At 36.8% G+C, this 7,050-nt stretch overlaps 1 protein-coding gene across 1 annotated transcript in view; it reads right to left on the reverse strand.

Moving 5' to 3' along the window:
* Window positions 1-7,050, reverse strand: part of GABRG2 (gamma-aminobutyric acid (GABA) A receptor, gamma 2) — a 60,700-nt gene that overhangs the window by 52,696 nt on the left and 954 nt on the right. The window lies entirely within an intron of this gene.

The raw sequence follows: 7,050 nt of genomic DNA on the forward strand, positions 1-7,050 counted from the left end.
TTTTTTTTTTTCTGTGTATTAATGCTTTGTTTCTGGTCATAATGTATATGTTTGCTTAGGTTTAATATAAATGCTGCTACATTAATGTCTTGCTATCTGTCTGTGAACAGAAAGTTCTTATCTTGTTAGAGTAATATTTAATGTCATGTACAATGGCCAGATTTCACAGCTAGGCCCACACATTGTGTTGGACATAACTGAATATGTGTGAAAATGTCTTTCCACTAGATCTGAAAAAATTCCTGTAGATATGAAAATCTGACTTACACAGTAGTGATTTTCTTCCTTAATGATAATAATTTGTTGAACTGAGATTCTTGTATAAATTACTGAAGTTCTGTTGCCTACTATCACTTTGCAGTAATCATAATGTAATGATTACTCCGGGTCACATCAGCTATGTGTTGTGCCATGTGGTTTGCATCTGGCTGATGCCAATAACCAAAGCTAAGGTCAAAAGGTCAGGGCAAGAATATAACTGTGCTTCCTGGGTGAAACTGCTCTGCTTCCAGAAACATGCAGCTAGAGATTTCCTGTAGCAAAATGTTACCACTGAGTTTTATGGACTTTGCCGTATGTTCTTTTTGAATCTATAAATCCTGGGCTCTGCTTTACCTCGGTGATTAGACAGAAAACCACATTCATAAGTTTTCAGGCAGCCAGTGATCATGTCATCGGGTGCTCTATGCCTTTTATGTACAAGAAAACAAGTAATGAACTTTTTCCATGTTGTTTAGGATATCACATGAAAAGCATTATGCAGCTGAGGTAGTAATTTGCATAGGAAGGTGTTTGCTACATTTCTCTTCTGCTTATGCAGTCACTGGTGGTTTTCAGCAGCACCAAAGCCTCCTTTTTTTCTGACAAGAGTTTGTTAAAAATATTACTCAGTTATATAAATAAGAAGATATCACCGTGTGTCAGACTGAATACACAATATTCAGTCCGACAAGACTTGCATGTTAATTTCCTGTCACAAATGTACAGATATCACAGAATCCCATTAGATACAGTCCTCACTGTTCTCTCAATAACTTTCTTCAACCTACCACCTTCACCCCTCTTTTACCTCAATTTGTCTCAGCCAGTTGGCAGGTGCTGGGACTTGTAAAAATATGTACCCACTATCTCCCTCTTCCCACTCATGCTTTATATGGCTGGAAAAAAAACCCAAAAAACAAACAGAAAAGTTTTTTGTAAATTTCTCACATTGAAGGAGATGGTTACACGTTCTGATAGAAATGAATTTCTAACCACTTCATATGACAAGTTTAAAAGCAAGAAATGTAATTTTCTTGTTTCCAAAGATAAAATTAAACGCCATTTTCTCCACTTTCTGGCTTAAAGCAAGGCTAAATTTGTTCTTAACTGGGAGAATCAAAACAGCAGGTTACCTCTGGTTGTCACAAAGAGAAAACTGGACCCATTTCAAATAGAAAGCTCCTACTTAGTGCACTGGATCCCTTCTTAGCTAGGAGCTCACCTAAATAAAATGCCAAGAAAGACATTAAACCTCTATATATGTACACACTAGGTGAACTCAGACTCCCATGGTGTGCTTTTTATTAGCATCATGACAATTTGGGCCACAACCCCCTATAAAAAAAAAACCCAAAACCAAACAAAATGTAATGAGTGTATTTTGAGTTTAAAGTCTAAAAAAAAGAATAAGTGAATTTAGAATGAACACTCTATGCTGTTCCTTTCTCATCTCTCCTTCAACTAAATAGCTCTTCACCCATTTTTGTGGCTTTGAATACATACTCTGGGGTGATTATAATCCATTATTTCATTAGTGCTCAAGTTTGGTTTTAGTCTCTTTCCATGAAATAGGCCTTTTCTGACCTAATATTAATTATAGTTGCCTGAATATGGTGATGGACTCTTTTTTCTGTTATTTACAGTTCTTTCCTGTTACTTTCTGCATTCTTTTTATTCATCATATAATGAAGTATCTTCTACTAAGTAAACATCCTCCACTTTTGAGCCCAGAAGCATAGCTCTACTTCCAATAAAGTTGTCTGGATGTCTATTTCTATCATCAGTTATCATGTCTTTTTAAAAAAGAGATAAATAAACAGGTCTCTTCTCTTTTACTGCCACAAAGAACCACAGTTCTTGTTCAGAACTTCCATTCACAGAAAACAAGCTCTGTTATTGAATGGAGAAATTCCCTTATTTCCAGGGGGCCAGGATGAGACCTATGTGCCACCTAATATCAGTTTATGTGGCTGAAATGGAGTGTGAAGTTTAAGCTGATCTTCTATCCAGAATGAAATAGAAGAAATTAAGAAACAAAAACCTGTTTAGAGGTATTGTAAATCAGTTAGCTGGAATGTAGGTTGAGAGTCTTCTGCAAAAAGTAAAAGCATTATGCAGTGTAAGAAACACTTCTTGAAGATTCTTACAGAGCTGTAATTTAACATTGGGTTAGTTCCCAGTTCTTACTTATGAACACAAAACTACCTGTAGGAGTTTATACTGTAGAGGTCCTGCCTTTTCCCTTGGCAGCAGGCTGACTTCAGGTGGGTCAGGGATTGCTTGAGAGGATAAAACTTGGCCCATCATGTAAGGAGACTCCTAAAATTGCTGAGGTTTTCAGCATTAGGTATAGGATGGGCTGTTGATTTCCCTGTAGTCAAAACTGGGAAAATGGACAATCAAATCTTACCATCTGTCTTAGAGGGAATTTATTTGGCAATAAATGTCCATTTTAAAAGTCCAACACTAGACAGGCTATGAAGGATGAAAATTTAAAGCACAACCTCTTCAATTTTAACATCCTTATGTCAATAATTTTTTTTTAACTGAAAGCTGCCTCTGCCTTGTAACTTGATTGTATCTCTCCAAGATGCTGTACTGATCAGTACAGGTATGTTCTAAGCAGGCATAAGAGGCAGAATATTAAAATCAACATTCTTATAAGCATCTGCATTTGTTATTGCTCACCTGTGTCTGATGCTTCTTCTAATCCCTTAATAATTCATACTTTCAATTCACAATTCAATTCCTTGTTGGAGAAAGGGGTGGTCATCACTTAAGCATATAAGAAATTAACTGTACTGAGACTGAGACTTGGAATGAGTTTCCTTTGATCAGACATTTGTCTTAATCTGTTCATTCCTATCAGAGCCTTCTTCCCTTTCAAGTTTTTGTGCACCCATTGCAGGATTTTTCAACATATGCTAACAGAGTAAATAAAGAGCAAACCAATGTGACCCCAATCCAAATCAGCAAGATTTTTTTTCAGATCAGCTCCAATTAGGAACAGTTTAAGGTTAAGACCCAAAAGCATGGTTTGTATGGCCACAAAGAAGACATATAATATGAATTATAGAAAAAATAGTAGTACATTAAAAAGGTTGATCCATTTCCTAAACAAAACATACTGTTGTTAGTTTCTGTAGCTTTTTATGAACAAGTTTCACTTCTCGGATTTTCAAGGATTCAAACTCTCTGAAAGACTTTCTAACATCACTTTGTGTGTTCATTGGAGGTTTTTTGGAACACATGAATTCTGGTATGCAGGTTATGATTAGGTAGTATTGTCACTAAAGCAGAAGTTAGTTAAAGGGCTTAATCCAAATCATTAGTTACTTGCAAGTACGGGAACAGTATCCATAATATTTTTCACCCCATCAAGTTATTAATAATAAGATAGTGGAATTTTTTCTTAACTGTTCAAATCTACTTTAGATCAGTGTCTTTTATAATCTTTTTATTACAATAATCGTTATTTCAAGTTTGTATCCCAGTATGATAGCTGGTAGCACCCAGAAATGCTGCATGGCGATGAAAAACTCAAAGGCAGTCTCACCTCCTTGCTACCCCTGAAACGTTTGAGTAGAGTGCAGGTCTTGTGTCCATGCAGCCTCAGCACTGCTCACACAAACACTGTAGTGCCTAGGCCAATCTGCACTAAACATTCAGTTTCATAGTATCATAGACAAGGATAAACTAATAATTTAACAGCACCTAGACTCACAACTTCTGTCATGACACTTCTTTAAACGGGACCGTTCCTTGTTACTTGAGAAACTGTCTCTTGCTGAAAAACATCTTATTCCAATAATGCTCCAAGTGACTTCAGTGGGATCTCTGACATGATATTAGTGCTATGAACTGTGCAAAAGTATTTGAAGCTTGTGTATGACTAACTACAGCTGTAGGATTCATACTAAACTGATGTTAGCAACCTTTACAGTAATTCTAAATGACTGTTCATCTCAGCGTTACACTCCCCTTTTAATCATTGTTATTATATCACTTACCACACAGTGCAAGAACCAAACTGACACTGCCGGTGCTTTGCAAGAACAAAACAATTTTATTAACTCCCATGTTCAGTAATTTACTAATAAAAGTACTTGTACTATTTTGGTGCTTAAAGGTTCGCTTTATTTATGCTTTTATCTGATCAGTCTTGATGGTTTTTAATTTTCTGTATCTAGCTGCAGCATGGAAACTTTGCCATGACACTACTTGGGCACTAACAAGTGAAAATATAAAAGTAACTAGCGTCCAGTATTTCATATCTGGACATTACTTTGTCCTGTATTCATATGATTTTTGCTGAAAATGTGTTAATGCTAAGGACTATGCAAAACAACTAGTAGAATCTGTATGTAAGCAGTGGACACAGTATAGCTTTAAATCTATTTGAAACTTTGATGGTGAGTGAGAAGGAACATGTTAGTAACCTGTTACATGTTCAATAAGTGTAATAAATGAGTAAGTTCCAATTAAACTCCATATTGAGGTATGCATACATTGACCTATTTTGCTTGCATTTTTAAAGTATTTCTAAACCCCAAGATGTAAGATTTTCAGAAATTTGGAGTTTGGTTTGACTAATTTTCACTGAAAGGCAGCTTTGGCCAATGTGATGGACAGCACAATGCTGTTCCACTAGTCTGGGGGATAAGATGATGGGGGAGCTTTATGCAAGAACTTTGCAGTACAGTTATGAGCATCAAGAAACAAATTGGAAAAAAAGGATTTCCTAAAACTTCAGTGTGCTCAAGGATGCTCTCTGTGTGTGTAATAAAACTAATATGTAAAATTATTGTAAGGGTAAAATACTGCAATGTTGTGATATGACATTTGTTTTGAATTCATTCAAATCATGATTTGCTGAAGCCAGTGCCAGAATTTTAGCTGCTTCCATTAATTTCTGAATGATGCCTTAACTTTGCTCTTCTTTCTCTAATCTTCTAAATTGTGCAACAATTAATTTCTTTATAAAGTATATTTTTGTATTGATGGGAGAAAAACTTTGGCAAAATTAATTAACTTCAGTAGTTAGTTTTTATGTGTTCAATTACTTTGATCAGATCCTGACAAAGAAAAACATCCTGGCTATAAACAAACTGTATAAAAGTTCAATGTTTGAAACTCCGTCTTGGCCCATGAGTTCACAAAACTAGTAGTATGGTTTCTTCCACAATAGGGGGAGAAAAGTGTCCTGATTATTAGAATTAAAATCACATTTGCATTTAAAATAATTTTTGAAAACACGAAGGACAATTTTCCCCTTTACTTTTAGCTTTTAAATATTATTTTTGTCAATTATTTACTTCTCAAAATTATGAGGTCAGGAAACTGTCAGAGGAAACCATCTTGGCTATCAGGTGGCTATGAACAGATAACAGAACCTTTTGCTGAGATTAAATTTACATTATAAAGAGTTTCTTTCAAAGCTTATGAAATAACTTTGGCAAAATTCCTCTCAGGTTATGTTATTCTGAAAGATGAGTGTAGAAAAGAAAGTATGTTAGAATAAATACCTGAGATTATTTTAGTGGAAGTTTTATGTCAGAATAATCTGAGACCCTGTGTTCATTAAATCCTCTAAGAGCTCATTTTCTGTGGCTGTAGGCACATAGTAATCAGAAACAATTCCATAAGAATCAGAGATACTTTACACCTTTCTTACTCCCAATAACAAAGTATCCCTCATGGTGGGATCACCAAGTTTTATTTCGCTTTCTCCTCCATTTCCAACCATTTGAAGTTTCTTTTCACAGGAATTCCTAACATTGGCATTTTTGCATGAGGAAAGTTACTCTAAAGCTCAACAACTTTTAATTTCTCTGGCCAGTAATTTTTGCCTTTTATTTATTTGGCTTACAGCTAAAATCCTACCAGTGCAGCTACAAAGTCTGATTTTTTTTTCTTAAGCAAGCAAAGAAACAAAACCAAAGTTGTTAGAATAATAAACGTTTTTTAGTATGGTAAAGGAAAAAAGGAGAAGATAGGAAAGAAGGTAAATTTGGATGACAAGCCTGCATTAATAGTAGAGAGGAAAGTGGGCACTAATTTTTCTAAAGTACCAATGAGAAGAAGGCTCATGCAGCTGAAAGCAGAAGGCTCTTACCACTTGAAGGGGCAGGCACTTTGCAATGCAGTGCTACTTCCTCAGCTAATCTGTTAAATGCACAGTCCACAATTTTTGCAAGAATGTCTGGTTCAGCGTAATGCTTGGCACTGCAGCAGCACTCTCTGCCCCCCGCCACTTCCTACTCATCCACAAACTCCTTCCTCTGCTGTTAAGGCTTTCCCCTCTTTACACGTATGTATACGATGCACGGATGCAGAATGCACAGGTTACCTCCTTGTGCCAGTGTGTGAGGTAAACGCTGTCGTAAACATTCATCCCCTATCTTCAGCAAACACTGTTATATTCTATTGCTTGTTCCACCGGCATTAAAAGCAGTTCAGGACGTGGTCAGTGCCGGCAGCGCAGCGCTGCCTGCCTGGGGAGGGCTGTGCAGGAACCTGCATCCCTGTCCTTGGTCCGAAATCCTTGCCCTGGCTCCTTAGGGATGGAACAAACACACAGCGCTCAGGAGCCCAGAGCCCAGGCACAGCCATGATGTGGCTGCTTAGGTGAAAACAAGCATGAACGCACTGACATTCTGCCCACAAAACACAGCTGTATTATAACTCCATGCACTGTAGCAAACAATAATTCAGAGGTAAAGGGCTTCGTTAATATGGCACCAAATTCTCTGAGACACCCGGCATGTACCACCATCATACACACCCGCC

The sequence above is a fragment of the Chaetura pelagica genome, unplaced genomic scaffold (genome assembly GCF_000747805.2).
Source record: "Chaetura pelagica isolate M959 unplaced genomic scaffold, ChaPel_1.0 scaffold356, whole genome shotgun sequence".
NCBI lineage: Eukaryota > Metazoa > Chordata > Aves > Apodiformes > Apodidae > Chaetura > Chaetura pelagica.